The 16,850-nt window shown below is 47.0% G+C and overlaps 1 protein-coding gene across 7 annotated transcripts in view; it reads left to right on the top strand.

Annotated features, from left to right (window-relative positions):
* Positions 1-10,663: 10,663 nt before the first annotated feature.
* TMEM63C (transmembrane protein 63C) overlaps positions 10,664-16,850 on the top strand; it is a 76,364-nt gene continuing 70,177 nt past the window's right edge. Inside the window, exon 1 of one of the 7 annotated variants that reach the window (XM_013058173.2) lies at positions 10,664-10,809. The gene's annotated coding sequence lies outside the window, so the exon portion shown is untranslated. Of the gene's footprint in view, positions 10,810-15,325; positions 15,743-16,850 lie in introns of those variants that run through there. The other 6 variants (XM_013058164.2, XR_001180087.2, XM_013058192.2 and 3 more) reach the window with 6 other exon arrangements.

Here is a 16,850-nt window from a genome sequence, read left to right as displayed (position 1 = left end):
GTCGCATGTTTTTCCAGCTGCGCCCGCCAGGGGCCCCTCTGCACGCCAGTAACCCTCTGGGGCACAGTTCTCGAGTGAGTGCTGCCAGGACACTTTAGCCCACACGGGTGTGCGCAGCCCCCAGAACTGAGTATAAGGGAGCGAGCCAGCCCCTTGTACCCCGCTTTCTGAATCCATAGGTGACAATTACCAGAGCAGCAACCTCACCACGTGGGGATGAAGTGAAAATGTGCAGCCAAGGGTCTAGCCCTGCACCCAGCTCAGGGAGCCAGAAATGTTAGCTCCTGGGGGGAGAGGGTAGGAACAGGGTGAGTCGGGGCCAGCTGTCCTGCCCAGCGCCTCTCCTCAAGGCCACCAAGTTAGACAGGAGGGGCCTCAGCCCCGGGAGTCCCCTGCCCTGGTGACTGGAGTCCGGGAGATTCACGCCTTGGGTGCCACAGAGAGGAGAAGCAGGGGGCAGGGAGCCCTGGGTGAGGGGGGGCGGCCCAGCAGCGAGACAGGAGCCAGAGTGAGGAGCAGGCCTGGCTTTCTTGCTGAGTCATTCCCACTGGAGCTATGGAGGAGGGGGCAGGCCTGCTGTGAGAGAAAGAGAGGGAGAGAGAAGAGAGAGAGAGAGAGAGAGAGAGAGCGCGCGCGTTCGCTCTAGCTAGTGCACACACACACACACCCCTCCCAGCTTAAGGAAAAGGAGCCCCTCCCAGCAGAGAGAGGCTTTGTTCCCCACAAGATATAAAAGCCAAGCAGACAAAGGAAAGGCAGCTCCCACTGCCCCGTCCCTCGGCTGCCATTTCTCCACCCCTCTCTCTCTGTCCTCACCCCGTTTCCATCAGCCCTCTCCTCCACTCAACCCGACCCTGCCCCCTAGGGCCAGGGACAAGGGACAGTCCCAGGGACACCCTACTTGCTCATCTCCATCTCCCCTCCTCATCTAGCACCTGCCTCCTGGCCCGTTACCTGTACATCAGGCCCTCACAGAGGATAGAAGGCTCCCTGCCTCTGACGTGGTGTTTTGGTGTAACGGACTTTTATGAGACTTGTCGAACACTGTGGGGGACAGAAATGAATGAGGCTGGGGGCTGTGGGTCCAGAGGGACTCACACAGGTGTGGTGAGGAGGCTGAGGAAGGACTCCTTTCCCAAAGCCGGCCGGATGCTGGGCCCCCTGGGGGCTGGGGCTGCCAGTAAGTAGCAGGGTCTGGCTCCGGGGTCAGGCTGGATGGAGGACATAATGCTTCCTTCCATGGAAAGTCATTTTTTTGTCTTAGTACCCAGATCCCCAAACCCAGCTGTTGTCTAACATCCGGCTCTATGCTCTTCCAGATACATCTCTATTCCTACAGACCTGGTTTCTGGAAAAGTCCTGAATCTGACAGGATCCAAATGGGAAATGCGTTTGCTTTGTCTTTAACCACAGCCTTCAACGTGCTTTCTCACATCTTTTCTGGTTCTGAACAATATTCCAGATTCCTAGTTTTCTTCTTGTTGTTGTTTTAATTATTAAAACCCAGGTTAATCCAGTCCAATTTAAGGATGAAACAGCACATGCAAATCTAGGGTGATTCTCCTCCCCTGCTCCCACCGTCAGAACGCTTTCACCCACAGTGTCTGAGGTTGGGGTGTGATTGTGGGGGGGCGGTGAGAGCTGGAGGGCGCCAGCCACAGATCTTGTTTCCTTGGCCAATACTCCCTCAAGACCAGTGCTTCCTGGGGCAGGCTTCCAAGTAAGGTGTAGGGAATTCTCTGGGGAGAGGTTTCCAAAATACCCAGTTATCTCTAGCCCCTGAGGCCCACCACTGGAAGCCTTCCCCAGCTACCCCCTGCCCCCCACCCCCCAGGAAACTCCTGTACCCTTGCCTGGCTGGATAGAGGCACGCAGGCTCCCTCCCCTGCACCTGGCTCTGCCTTCTCCATCCATCCATTCTCCGCCCCATCCTCCTTCCCGGAGGACAAGGTCTGTTACCCAGATGAGGCCAGTCCTCCATCACAGGCACCCACTCTGGGAGTAATCTCGAGCAGCCTCCCTGCACCCCCAGAAAATAGGAGGGAAACCAGAGCACTCCTGTCCTAGCCTGGGCCATCTGACCTGCGCAGTCCCACAGAGACCCAGGACCAGAACCACCCCATGCTTGACTGAATGCTCTGCTGTCTTGAAATTCTTCATATTTTTTTTTAAAGATTTTATTTATTTATTTGACAGACAGAGAGCACAAGTAGGCAGAGAGGCAGGCAGAGAGAGAGGGAGAAGCAGCTCCTGCTGAGCAGAGAGCCGGATGAGGGACACCATCCCAGGACGCTGGGATCATGACCTGAGCCGAAGGCAGAGGCTTCAATCCACTGAGCCACCCGGGCGCCCTGAAATTCTTCATAATTTTTGAACCAAGAGCCAAGCATTTTCATTTTTCCTTGGCCCTGAAGATCAGGGGGCTGGTGCCACCCAGGACTGAGCACGCCCACCATCCTCACCGGCTGGTAGAAAGGAGGGAGAAGTGGAGAGACGCTGGTTGGAGTCACAGGGCTGGTTCTGGAGCCTGAGAATGCCCTGGGAGTGCCACACGTGGCAGAGCTTTCCACCTCTCTTCCGAGAGAGGGACGCCCCACCCTCACCTTCGGGCTCCAGTCATCATGGCCCAGGCAATGGGGTCTGAACTTACCAACATCTTGTTAGGGATCCGAGCATCCTTCCACACCAAACACACTCCCCAACTCAGGAACTGAACAGATTCAGATTAAGTGCCTTTTTTTTTTTTTAACAACAGTGAAATCATGTTGTATATACTGTTTTATAACCTGCTTTTTTTCACTTAACAACACAGGGTAAATATGGAGAAAACATTCATCTACAATCTAATTTTCAGCAACTGTTTTAGTTCAATATTGCTGTGCAACAGACCACTTACATCAACCATGATTTATTGTCTCTCATTGTTCTACAGGTGGCCCCGGCAGTCCTCCCGGCCATCCACAAGAAACCCAGAGACTAGAGAGAGAAACGGGTTTAGGGTTAGCAGAGTCCTCTCCTGCTTGGGTGACCTTGCCCAAATTACTGAACCTCAGTTTCCTCATCCCTAAAGGGTTCTAGATGAGAACAGTGATATTTTCCATACCCGAGATATTTTGAAGATCAAGTGAGAACGATAACAATAGGCTCTACCATGTAGGGGTGTCATGAGGGTTCAACAAGTTCACATGGTTAAACAAGTTCAAGTCTAACAGATGTTAGCCACCCTCATGGGCGACGTTGCTGAGGGAATTGCCCGGGGCAGGGAGGGAGCTGGTTCTCCAGCTGGTCAGACCGAGAGACACAGAAGGAAGGGAAGATTTCTAGAAGCAGCTGAAAGGACTCCGTGAACACAGCTAAGAGGATTAAGCCTAGCTCAGCTAAAAAGGAAATGAAATCTGGGAGAAATCTTGCTGCAGCATAAAGGCTTTTGCATGTTGGTCATTTTTTCCTGCATACCAATAATATGCTGATAATAAAGTCAGGAGGAAAATATACTAGAAAGCAGGTAGTACCAGCCTCGAGGCACCAGACTCCACGAATGAACCATGGGTATCTACCGCCTCTATCCCTTGCTCGCTAAGTCACAGGAGCCCCGCCAGCAGCTTCAGGAGACAGAAAGACGAGGCAGAGCACCAAGGATGCATCTCTGAAGGACAGGAGAAACAGTGCCAGGGAGCTAAAATCTAGACGCAGATTTTCTATGCTCAAATATCTCATTTAATGCTCTCATTACACTTTCAGAGATTTAAAAAATATTAAGATTTTATTTATTTATTTGAGAGAGAGGGAGAGAGCATGAGTGGGAGAGGGAGGGGCATAGGAAGGGGGAGACACAGACTCCCTGCTGAGCAGGGAGCCTGACTTGGGACTTGATCCCAGGACCTTGAGATCATGAAGGCAGACGCTTAACTGACTGAGCACCCAGGCACCCCTCGGAGATTTTTGACATGCAGAGATTCATATCCTTGTGGTCTTTTAAAATTAAGTGATATTTGAAACAAAAAGGTACAAAGAATAGCACAACAAAAATCTCAAATTCTGGGATGCCTGGGTGGCTGTCAGTTGGGTGGGTGCCTTCAGCACCTGGTCATGATTCCAGGGTCCTGGGATCGAGTCCCGCATCCCGCATCGGTCTCCCCTGCTGCTCCCCCTGCATATGTGTGTGCTCTCTCTCCCTCTCTTTCTGTCTCTCTCACAAAAATAAATAAAATGCTTAAAAAGAACACCCCAAAACTCATTTCCTTATTATCTGCTTAGGAAACCAAGCATGCCAGTACAGCCAAATATTCATGGTATACCTCCCATCACCTTTCCCCACCTTCTTGTGGAGATGACCACAAGAATGCTGATTACATCCTTGCACTCTCTTTCATTTTTCTTTTTTTTTTTTTAAGATTTTATTTGTTTATTTGACAGACAGAGATCACAAGTAGGCAGAGAGAGAAAGGAGGGGAAGCAGGCTCCCTGCTGAGCAGAGAGCCCGATGTGGGGCTCCATCCCAGGACCCTGGGATCATGACCTGAGCCAAGCCAAAGGCAGAGGCTTCAACCCACTGAGCCACCCAGGCGCCCCTCTTTTTCATTTTTCAAATACACAACTAAATCTGATGGAAAGGATATATTGCTTTATAAAGATTTGAGTTCCGGTTAAAGGCATGGGGCTCCCCCGCAGGTTTTGGTGTCTTCTAACGAGGCTGCAGGAGAAGCAGAGAACTGTCTGAAAAAAGAAACAGTTTCAGTAAACTATGACAATATCAACTGGAATACTATATATGTCATTACACTCGGGGGGTGGGCAGACACGTATTTGAAAACATAATGGCTGAATTTTTTCCAAATTGGATGAAAAACATAAGCCCACAGATCCAAAACACTAAATCAATGCCAAGCACAAAGAGAACCACAGCAAGGCATGTCATGTTTAAATTGTTGAAAACCAATGATTAAAAAAAAATTTTTTTTAAGGAACCGGGGGAGGGGTCATTACATACACAAAGGACAATATAAAAATAATCTCTGGCTTTTCATTAGAAACAATATAAGACAGAAGACTAGGAATTAAATCTTTAAGATTTAATTGAATTGAACAAAATACTGTCAACCTAGAAGTCTGTATCCGGTGATAAAGCTGAGGGAATTCATTGCCGGCAGGTGTGTTAAAGGCTTGAGGGAAATGATACAAGGTAGAGACACTCAACTCCCCACAAAGAAGTAAATGGAAAGAAATAAATACCAGACATGGTAAAAATAAGAGATGTTTCCTCCCTCCATTTAAAAATCTATGTAAAGGGGCACCTGGGTGGCTTAGTGGGTTAAAGCCTCTGCCTTCAGCTCAGTGATCCCAGGGTCCTGGAATCAAGCCCCGCATCGGGCTCTCTGCTCCGCCGGGAGCTTGCTTCCTGCTCTCTCTCTGCCTGCCTCTCTGCCTACTTGTGTTCTCCACCTGTCAAATAAATAAATAAAATCTTTTTTAAAAAATCTATGTAAAAGAAAAATAAGAGTTTATGTAAAGCAAAAATAATAACGATGTACTAAACAGTTACAGCAGATGTAGAAGTAAAATGCAGGACAGACACCCACAAACGAAGAAGAAACGGAACAACAGTGTTGTAAGTTTCTGGTGTTATCTGTGAAGAGATATAATATAATATTATGTCCCATAATATTATTTGGAGGTAGACTGTGAGAAATTAAAGATGCATATTGTGCCTATTGTAAACTTTAGAGCAACTACTAAAGAAAAAGAGAGAGGAATAACTAATATAGCAGCAGAAATAAAATGGGCCCTTAAAAATACTCAATCTGAAAGAAGGTAGCATGAACAGAAGAAAAGAGCAAGATGGTAGACATGAGCCCAACAACACGAACAATTATATTAAAAGTAAATGGACTGTATGGAGGAACATTGAAATATTATGCTAAGTAAAAGAAGCCAGGGGTGCCTGGGTGGCTCAGTGGGTTAAGTTTCTGCCTTCAGCCCGGGTCATGATTTCAGGGTCCTGAGATCGAGCCCCGCCTCAGGCTCTCTGCTCAGACAGGAAGCCGGCATCCACCCCCACCCCGCCCGCCTCTCTGCCTACTTGTGATTTTTCTCTCTCTGTTAAATAAATAAATACAATCTTTAACAAATACATAAATAAAAGAAGCCAGTCTTAAAAGACTCCATATTGGATGATTCCGTTTACATGAAATGCCCGGAACAGGCGTGTCTATGAATTCGGAGAGTAGTTCAGTAGATTCTAGGGTTGAGGGAGGGACAGGGTAGAGGAATAGAAATGACTGCTAATGGGCGTGAGGCTTCTTGTCAGCATGACAGAAATGTTCTAAAATCAGATTGTGATTGTACAACTCTGTGAATATGCTAAAAATGAATTGTACATTTTTTATTTTTTAATTTTGTAAAAATACTTTATTTATTTACTTGAAAGAGCGAGAAAGAGCATGAGGTGAGGGGAGAGATCACTTCACTGACTGGGCCAGCCAAGCTTTCCCCCAAACTGTGAACTTTTAAAAAATGGAAGTGAAGTCGGCATATAACATTACATGCATTTCAGGGGTACAACATAGTGATTCGACAAGTCTGATCATTGTGCTATGCTCCCACCTGTGTAGCTACCCCCGTCACCACACCGACCATCACAGCACCCCTGCCTGTATTCCCAGTGCTGTACCTTCCAGTCCCATGACTGACTCATTCCATAACTGCCTCTCCCACTTCCCTTGACCCATTTTGTTCGTCTTCCGTCCCCTCTCCCCTTTGGCAATCATCAGTTTGTTTTCTCTATTTTGGGGTCTGTTTCTGCTTTTTGTTTGGTTGTTTATTCATCGTTTTATTTTTTAGATTCCGCATATACGTGAAATTATATACTCCTTGTCTTTCCCTGTCTGACTTATTTCCCTTCGCATCATGCTTTCAACGTTCAACCAAGGTGTTGCAAATGGCAGGGTTTCCTCATTTTTACATCTGAAGAATATTCCAATGTGAGTGTGTGTATGTGTGTGTGTGTGTGTGTGCGCGCGCGCGCATGCACCAGGATTTCTTTATCCATTCATCTGGTCATGGACACTGAGGTGGTTTCCATGGCTTAGCTACTGGAAACAATGCTGCAATGAACATGGGATTGCAGATATCTTTTCAAGTTAATATTTTCATTTCCTTTGGATATATTCCCAGAAGTGGAATTGCTGGATCATATGGTAGCTCTATTTTTGATTTTTTGAGGATCCTCCACACTGTATCCACAGTGGCTGCACTAGTTTACAATCCTACTGACAAGGCACAAGGGTTCCTTTTTCTGTTGGAACTTTATTTATTTATTTATTTATTTATTTATTTATTTATTTGAAAGAGAGAGATCACAAGTAGGCAGAGAGGCAGGCAGAGAGAGAGAGAGGAGGAAGCCGGCTCCCTGCTGAGCAGGGAGCCCGATGTGGGACTCGATCCCAGGACCCTGAGATCATGACCTGAGCCGAAGGAAGCGGTTTAACCCACTGAGCCACCCAGGCGCCCCTGTTGGAACTTTTTTGATCACTGATTCAATCTCTTTACTCATTACTGGTCAATTTGTATTTTCTACTTCTTCTTGAGTCAGTTTTGGAAGATTGTGTGTCTAAGAATTTATTCATTTCATCTAAAGAGCCTAGATTGTTGGCATATATTTGTTCATAATATTCTCTTATCATCCTTCTTTATTTCTGTAGGGTCAATAGTCATGTCCCCACAATTTTTTATTTTAATAATTTGAGTCTTCTCTCCCTCTGTTCAGTCCAGCTAAAGGTTTGTCAGTTTTGCTAATCTTTTTTGAGCATCAGCTTTTGGTTTTGCTGATTCTTTGTTATTTTTCTGATCTCTATTTCATTTGTCTCCACTCCAAATTTTTTTTTAAGGTTTTATTTGTTTATTTGACACAGAGAGAGATCACACGTAGGCAGAGCAGCAGGCAGGGAGAGAGAGGGAAGCAGGCTTCCCCTGAGCAGAGAGCCCGTTGCCAGGCTCGATCCCAGGACCCTGAGACCATGACCTGAGCAGAACGCAGAGTCTTAACCCACTGAGCCACCCAGGCGCCCCTCCACTCCAATTTTTACTGTTTCCTTCTTTCTACTTTCTTTCTTCTTTTTTTTTTTTTTAAAGATTTTTTTTTTTATCAGACAGAGATCACAAGTAGGCAGAGAGACAGGCAGAGAGAGGAGGAAGCAGGCTCCTTGCTGAGCAGAAAGCCTGATGTGGGGCTTGATCCCAGGTCCCTGGGATCATGACCTGAGCCTGAGCCGAAGGCAGAGGCTTTAACCCACTGAGCCACCCAGGCGCCCCATCTTTCTACTTTCTTTGAGCTTAGTTTGCTCTTCTTTTTCTGGTTTCTTAAGTTGGAAGAACAGGTTATTGGTTAAAGATTTTTGTGCCTTTTTTAGTGGAGGCATTTACACGTATAAATTTCCCTCTGAGCACTGCTTTCATCACATATTGTCAATTATAGAAGTTGTATTTTCATTTTTATTCATCTCAATATATTTTCTCATTTCCCTTGAGATTTCTTATTTGAACTTTGGGTTATTTAAGGGTGTATTGTTTAATTTCCATGTTTTTGAGTTTTCCAGATTTAGTTCTGTTACTGATTTCTAATTTTATTCCATTGTGTTCAGAGAACATATTTAGTATAACTCCAATCTTTTAAAATTTATCGAGAACAGTTTTGTGGCCCAACCTAAGGTCTATACTGGAGAATGCTGCATGCGCACTTGAGAAGAATGGGCTGTTGTTGGGTGGAACATTCCAGAGTCATCTCTTAGGTCTAGTTCATTCATAGTATTGTCAAGTCTACTATGTCTTTGCTGATCTGTATCTAGTTGTATCCATTATCAAAATTGGCATTATTGTCAAACTGTTTACTTCCCCTAATCTTGTCAGCTTTTTCTTCATGTATTTTGATAATATACATATATGTTATATACATATATAGATATATATGTATATATACATATATATCTAATATATATTTGATAGAATACATATATGTTTACAATTTTCATGCCTTCTTGATAGTGACCTTTTTATATAATGATTATTATATATTTTTATATACTATTTCTATTTTCTTTTTTAAGATTTTATTTGTTTATTTGACAGGCAGCGATCACAAGTAGGCAGAGAGGCAGGCAGAGAGAGGAGGAAGCAGGCTCCCCGCTGAGCAGAGAGCCCGACATGGGGTTCAATCCCAGGACCCTGGGATCATGACTGAGCTGAAGGCAGAGGCTTTAACCCACTGAGCCACCCAGGCGCCCCTGTTATTTCTATTTTCATTATTATATCATGTCATTCTTTGTCCCTTGTAACAATTTTGCCTTAAAGTCTATATTTTCTGATATTAGTATAATCACTCCAGCTCTCTTTGGTTACTCTTCGCATGAATGTCTTTTTCATCCTTTTAATTTGAGTGTATTTGTGTTTTGGGATCTCATGTGAGTCTCTTGTGAGCTTATATTTGTATATTTCTTTTTTTTTTTAAGATTTTATTTCTTTATTTGACAGAGAGGGAGCAAAGAGAGCACATGCAGAGGGAGTGGCAAAGGGAGGGGGAGGGGGAGAAGCAGGCTCCCCACTGAGCAGAGAGCCCCATAAGGGGCTCAAGCCCAGGATCCTGGGATCATGACCTGAGCTGAAGGCAGCCACTTTACCTACTGAGCCACCTAGGCACTCTGTGTATTTCTTTTTAATTCATTCTTCCAGTCTCTGACTTTTGATTGCAGAGTTTAATTCACTTATATTTGAAGTAACTACTGAAAATATAGGACTTACTTCTATCACTTTGCTATTTGTTTTTTGTATGCCTTATCCTGCTATTGTTTATTTTCTCCACTACCATTTTTTGTGTTAAATAGGTACTTACTTTCTCGTGTATCGTTTTAATTTCTTTGTCATGTTTTATTACTATATATTTTTGAGTTATTTTCTTAGTGATTGCTCTGAGGATTACAACTGGCATCTTAATTTGTAACAATCTAGTTCAGATTAGTTTCAGTAGTATGCAAAACGTTTTGCCCTTGCATAGCTCTGTACCCACCTTTATGTTGCTATTGTCACAAATTACATCTTTATACATTGTGTGTTTATTGACAAGGATTTATAATTTTTTGTTTTATTCAGTTTTCTTTTAAATAATATAGGAAAGAAAGAAAATACATTAACACTGACTTTTATATTTACCTATGCAGTGACCTTTACCAGTGTTTCTTGTTTCTTCATATAAAATCAGATTACTGTCTACTGTCCTTCCATTTCAACCTGAAGGATTCTCTTTAGCATTTCTCAAAAGACAGGTCTACTGGTGATAAACTATATCAGTTTTTGTTTATCTATAAATGTCTATATTTCCGTCCTGCGAGAATCCCCCTGATGGAGGTGGGGAGCAGTTAACCTTAATGGAATATCAACATGAAGACTCAAGTATTCTTATCAACTTAATCCTCAGGGCATCAGCCAGACTCAGGACAGAATTGGGATAAAAATGCACAAGCTTCAACACTAAGATCTGTCTGGTCATGCTCCCAGTTGTCTCAATTCTGGATGGGAGAACCTTCCCTTTCAAATACCGCCAGAGTTCTAGCACAACAGAGGTGCTTCCTTTGTGATGTCATCAGCATCTGCCTCTGACCTGGCCCACCAGAAGTTTCTAATATTGATAATTGGCAGTGTCTGTTGGTTGATGGTGGATAAAAGTGACCTCTCACCAGTCATGAACTTCCCATCTTCTGGGAGAGAAGCACTATAAAAGAGGCTACTACTAGCTAACAACATCTAAGTGGTGGAACACTGGTGAGTGGGGCCCTAGCCTGAGGCCAGGAGGAAGGGGGCCAGGGAGGCCAGGCTGTGCCAGCAGAGGGGAGGCCTAAATTCTCTGCCATGGAGGGCCAAGTGGTTATTAGGGCCTGGCTTCACTCTGGCCCCCCAACTTGGGGAATGCCAGCTTCCAATGAGGGGTCAATGCTATATTTCTGGACTTAAGCCTGAGGCCTTGTTCTATCTTGAAATCTATAATCTCATGTCTGGTTAGATGGAAGAAACTGGAAAAATCATTTTCCACCCCAATACATTGCTCCCCTCCCTTCTGCACAGGAAATCAAATTCCCTCCTGTTCAGAAAAGCAGATTAGAGTGTGTGATAGAAACCCAAACCCCAAACATGGAAACATTCTTGGAAAGCTTTGATTTGGCTCTTGGGGGGCAGCAGATACCCTACAGTATCTGGACGGTCATTTAAGGTGTGAATAGTGATGTGATTCTGCCTTAAAAATACTGTCCCTGTTAGTGGCACGAGTTTACATTCTGGGTCCTATAGCAAAATCTGTGGAGTCTTGTGTCTATCACCTCTGGACCCACAGCCACCCTCCTCTGTTTACTCCCTAGCAGTCTTATCCAGCACCCAGCAGTGCTGACCCAGCTCCAGGTCTAGGGTGTTGGGGACTCTGGAGTACCCTTCCTGCCTTGAAGCCTAAAACCAGTGGAGTCTAATGAAAAATGGGGAGCTGACTCTTGCTGACTCTTCCTGTGTGTCCCACCTTTTCCCTGTCATACTGAGTTTTCCTGAGCATCTCATCTGGGCAGTACAGAAAGGCCATGAACAGTTGTGTAGGTTGTGTACAGTTGTGTTTGTTTTTTTGCAATTACATTCAGTTCTGCAATGAACATCCCTGTGTATGTATGTCTTTATGAGTTCAGGGGAATTTCTGATGAGATGATTTCTAGACAATAGTGGGGAGGTCCCAGGGTCACTGTGGGCCCATAACACTCTTCTGAGGGCTATGCTCCTGCATTTGTTCATTGGGATGGTCGAGAACCTCAGGCAATCTCACTGATCAATAATCAAAATCACCTTACTAAGCTCTGGGATCTACCCTCTCCGCCTTGCAACACCACCATTAAGAAGTATCTGTTGAGGGCCACCTGGGTGGCTCAGTGGGTTAAAGCCTCTGCCTTCGGCTCAGGTTGTGATCCCATGGTCCTGGGATTGAGCCCCACATAGGGCTCTCTGCTCGGCAGAGAGCCTGCTTCCTTCTCTCTCTCTCTGCCTGCCTCTCTGTCTACTTGTAATCTCTGTCAAATAAAATAAATAAAATCTTAAAAAAAAAAAAGAAGTATTTATTGAGTCAGGGCACTGTGCTAGATAATAGGAATTAAAAGAAAAAGGAGGTACGATCTGATCCATAATCTAGTAGGGAAGAAGAAATATAATCAATGAACCAAAATCTCTGCTTTCTGATTCTTGAAGAAAAGTGTCACCTTGGATGGCTGAGTTTTCTGGATGCTGACGGTCTCTACCTTTAAACATATGTTTTATTTTACGTTAACCATTTTAGATCAGAAATACTTTCTAAATTAACCTTGTTTTCATCTTAAATGAAAACGTTTGGTCAGAATTAACCTTCTCTTAATGATGTAGCGTATTTCCAACATTACCCTGTAATACCATGATGTCCCCAGGCCTCTCGGAGTGACCCTGAACTAGAAGACTTCTGACTTTGTTTCATAGTTGTTCTATCTTCTCTTGCTCTTGACTTTTGCTTGTTTCACTGCGCTTGCTTATTTATGAGTCCCTCCTTCTTCCGGTGTGCTCCTGCTCATCTGCTGTAGGCTTGACAATCAGGAGACTACGTTTGTCAGTTAGGCTTCTGGTTCAGCTGTTGTGACAGAGACCAAGGTGTTCAGCCATCCAAGGCTCTTCTCCTCCAGGTCATCATGCAACTCATGTTCTTAATGTCTTGTTGAGTGGGCAACCCGAGGGTGCTGTCCTTGCCAGCTTCATCAAGCAGCTCCCCACCCATCCCCATGCCCATGGTCCAGTCTGCACAAGGGAAAAGAGGAAGTGGGGAGCAGGCAGCTTCCTTTTAAGAGTGTGGCCCAGAAGTGAAATATGTCACTTTCACTCATTTCCCATTGGCTAGAACTTAGTCCTGTAGTTGCTCCTGGCTGCAAGGGAGGCTGGGAAATGTAGTCTCTGGCAAGGTAGCCATGAATCCAGTTTTAATCTTGGAAGCTCTGCTGCTAAAAGGAAGTGGGAAGGAAAGCTATCAGGGGACCCTTGGCAGTCTCTGCCACCCTGGATATGCTGAAATTGTATGTAGAGTAAATGTAGGTGGGCTCTCATTGAAGATATCTACAAGGTGCTCTTCTGCAGAAAAAGCACCAATTCTGACAGTGTGACAGTTCCATCTGTCTGGATGGCTCAGGAGCCTTTGGTTTCTTTGCTGTTGTTCTGGATTATGTTCTCAAACAAGGCACTGGCCGTTAACAAAACAGTCATAAAGACAATAGCATAGTAGTCATTGTCTTTCATAGAACTCCTACCTTAGTCCACATAAGAGCATGAAAAATGTTCTCAGCACCCGCGAGTTGGAAGCACCTTTCCTTCAAAAGCCTCCCCAAGCCCACAAAGCCTCAGCTATTCATTTCATACACCTTTACTGAGCACCTTCTACCAGCTTCACCCTCATCTGGGTGGCTGGTGTTCAGCTGGTTAGGACACTGGTTAGGACAGAGGGGTCATGTCTTTGATTAGATCATTTTAATGCCCGCCTGGCATTTTCATGGGTTCTTGTTCTTCCTCTTCTGTGTCTCCCTTTAGTGCATATCCTTGATGCCTCCTAGGTCTTGCCTCCAGGAGCAGGAGTGACTTAGGTTTGGGCTTATCAGTCTTATCCCTTGCTGCTGCTCAAACACTTTCCATGGCTCCCAGGGCCTACCTAGTAAAGTTCAAATTTCTGAGCCTTGTCTTTGAGGTCCTTGAAGACCTGCTTCCAGCTTTCCACTCTGGCCTCGGCTTCCACCAGAGGGCATGTCCAGGGGTCAGGCTCACTAGGGAAGCAGGCTGCGCAGGTTCTACGTGGATGGGACCTTGGCAGAGGGCTTGAAGAGCTGCTGAAACCAGCTCCTGATCTGGGCTAGAATACCCACCATTCAGTCTCCTCCCAGGACACTCAGTCCAGGATGCCTGGGAATTTCAGTGTTGGGTCTTGTCTTCACTTTATCTAGGTCTTTCCAAGAAAGGAGAGATGAACAGTGACCTGCTTCTTCTGTATGTGGAAAACTGAGTTAAGTACCTTCTATGCATTTTATATTCCTACCCACCCTGTAAGGTAGATACTGTAATCGGACTTCTTTTATTTGTGTCAAGGTGCCTGTTTTACAGATGAGGAAGGTAATTTCAGAGTGGTTAAGCAACTTGTACAAGGTGACATAGCTAGTAAGAGACAAAAGTCCGGATCTGAACAAAGGTTCAACTGCATCTGAAGACCATGTTTTTTCCACTTAACACTGGGCCTTTCTAAAGCCCCATTACATAAGGTCTCACCCTGAGGTCAGACACTGGTTCTGTAATGAGGAAGCAGAGGAAAGGGACAACAAGCTGCTTCTGTTCAGGCTTCTCTTTCTCCTGCCAGTACCCAGGACAGTAACGATGGCAAACAACCACTAGATTCACTGAGCATCTACTTCGTGCACAATATCTCATTTCATCCTCATAACCGCCTTCCAATGTTGTTATTATTTCCTTCATTCTATATATGCAACGAATGAGGCTCAGAGAGGTTAAGCCCCATATTTAGATGGCCCAGCGGGGATTCGAATCCAGGCAGCTAGAGTTCTTGAATGCTGCTCTTGCATTTATCTGGCTGAGAAACACCTCAGGAAGGCACAGCTCCCCTCCCTGCAGCATCTTGTACCTTGTATTCAGCTGCTTCCTCTAAGGTCTTCTCATCTGATTGCTAATAACTCCTAATGATCAATATCTTACCCTTATAAAACTGTAGACAGTCCCTTTTCAGCTCTCCTCACCCATTAGCCATTATACTGATAGTACAGGATAATGTCTATAAAATAAACATGCCTGGGCGGGCCCCTGTCTGGGAAAAAGAGAGTGAGTTCCCTACTACCCCTTTACTCTGCAGACGGCTCTTTGGGGGTTCAAACACGGGTACCTGCCTCCAGGGCCCAAAGTAGCGTCTCTAGCCCAATAGCCAGGACTTTGATGAAACTGGAGACAGGAAGGGGACAGTGGCCCAGGCTAACTGCAAATGACCCAGCCCACTCCTTTGGGCCTACCAGGCAGGGCTGTGGCCAATCTGTAGATCTTTTCTCTGCTGGGGAAGAAAGAGGGAGTACCAGCTACTGGGCACCAGGAGCCGGTCCCAGGGCGGGGCAGAACCCTGCTACCTTTGTGTCGTTGTGCATCTTTTCTTGCTTTGGCTGGCGCCCGGTGGGGAGGTTCGGAAGGAAGACACGCCTCAGAGGAGAGCTTGGGGTAGGGGTGAGGTTGTAGGGTGGGCGGAGAGCAGCAAGACAGCTACCGAGGCCCACGGCATCAGAGGGTGCCGGAGCCATGGCTGCAGGGATCGGCAGCCTTGTGCATTTGCGATGGTAGTTTGCAGATGGTTCCTTGTAGAGACAGGGTCTCTGAGGCGGAGCCCGGGCCTTTGTATATGATAATCCAGCCTGGGTTCCCCGGTGGGTCAGAGCAGCTTTGGGGCGGAGCCAAGCTTGGCTCCAGCCGGGGAGGAGCCGGGATGCCGCTCCCGCGGTGATGCAGAGGGGAATTTGCTGACAGTCCCTTGCCAGGTGGGGCTGGCTTCACCAGGCCCGCGAGGAGGACCGGCTGGCTGTCTCCTCCCAGGTAAGGAGCGTGCTGCCTGTCACCGCATCCCGGCGGCCGGGGCACCCTGCCTGGGGCTGGGCCGTGACGCCCAGGCGCAGATGTGGTGAGCACGCGGGTGGTGTGAGCCAGGACTGAGCAGGCCGGGAGAAGGGGAGCGGAATCCGGGTCCTGGACGGGGGAGGGGGCGGGGAGGGACTGCTTGCTCTTTGCTTTCCGGGACCTCGGACTGGGCGGGGTGGGGGGGTTGGGGAGACTGCGCCACAGTCCCTTGGCACGCTGGCTGGCTGCCGGCCTGGACCCAGGGAAGGGTGGAATGAGCTGCCCACCAGGGAAGGCCGTAGCTTGGTCGACTGTCTTCGCTGGGTTTGAGGGGGGTTGGGCGGGAGGCTCCCCCCAACCCCCCACCCCTAACCCCAGCCTCCGCCTGCTTGACAGCCAGGTGGGTTGCCTCTGCGAGTACCCCCACCCAGGGATTCCCCAGGGCTGTGCCGCCCACTCACTGGGCTGGGCTGGGAGGGGGGTGCGCTTCCCCCGCAGTCTACTGCACCGTTATGAGTTACGACAGCGTCACCGCTGCTGGCTGCCGGGTAGGGGTCTCATTCTGTATTGGTGGGCTGGGCTCCTGGGCCCCCTGGACTAGAGGATGCCACCTTTTCTCATATGCTTGCAGAGAAAGGTTCTTGCATCCCATCCCCTCTTGGCCTTGAGAGAGAAACTTTGGATTTGAGTGTAGGACCTGGGGAAACTGAGGCCGGGGGTTGCTGTGGCTTCACTGAGGTCACTTAGCAGGTCCTACAGAGCTGTCTTCCCAGGCACTGCCTTGACCATCTAATGCTCTCTGGAGGGGCAAGGGCCAATCTTGCTCTCCAGGCTCCTGGTCCAATTTGGGGTGGATGACCACCCCCACTGCAGGGCCCCCTTTTCCCAAACCCGAGAATGGAGGAGGTTACAACTTCTGCAGGGCCTCTCGGGTGTTAGGGGTGTGAACACTGCAAGGATAAGAGTTGTCTGGGGACAGGAGAAAATCGCTCATGAAAAACGCTCATCCGAGCAGAGGGGACTGTGGGCCTCTATCTCCTTGTGGGTTCTGGGAGAGAGGGAGAGTTGGCTTCTGGAGAGGAAACCCTGAGGGGGCAGCCCAGTTCCAGGCTTCAGCCCCCGTACTGGCCTTGTTGAAAGCCACCTGCAAGTTCTCAGGCTGCTGTGGAATG

Source organism: Mustela putorius, unplaced genomic scaffold (genome assembly GCF_011764305.1).
Source record: "Mustela putorius furo isolate JIRA1106 unplaced genomic scaffold, ASM1176430v1.1 tig00000129_pilon_pilon_pilon, whole genome shotgun sequence".
In the NCBI taxonomy this organism is placed as follows: Eukaryota; Metazoa; Chordata; class Mammalia; order Carnivora; family Mustelidae; genus Mustela; species Mustela putorius.
The sequence above is the reverse complement of the archived record's forward strand: the minus strand, read 5'-3'. Positions and strand labels throughout refer to the sequence as shown.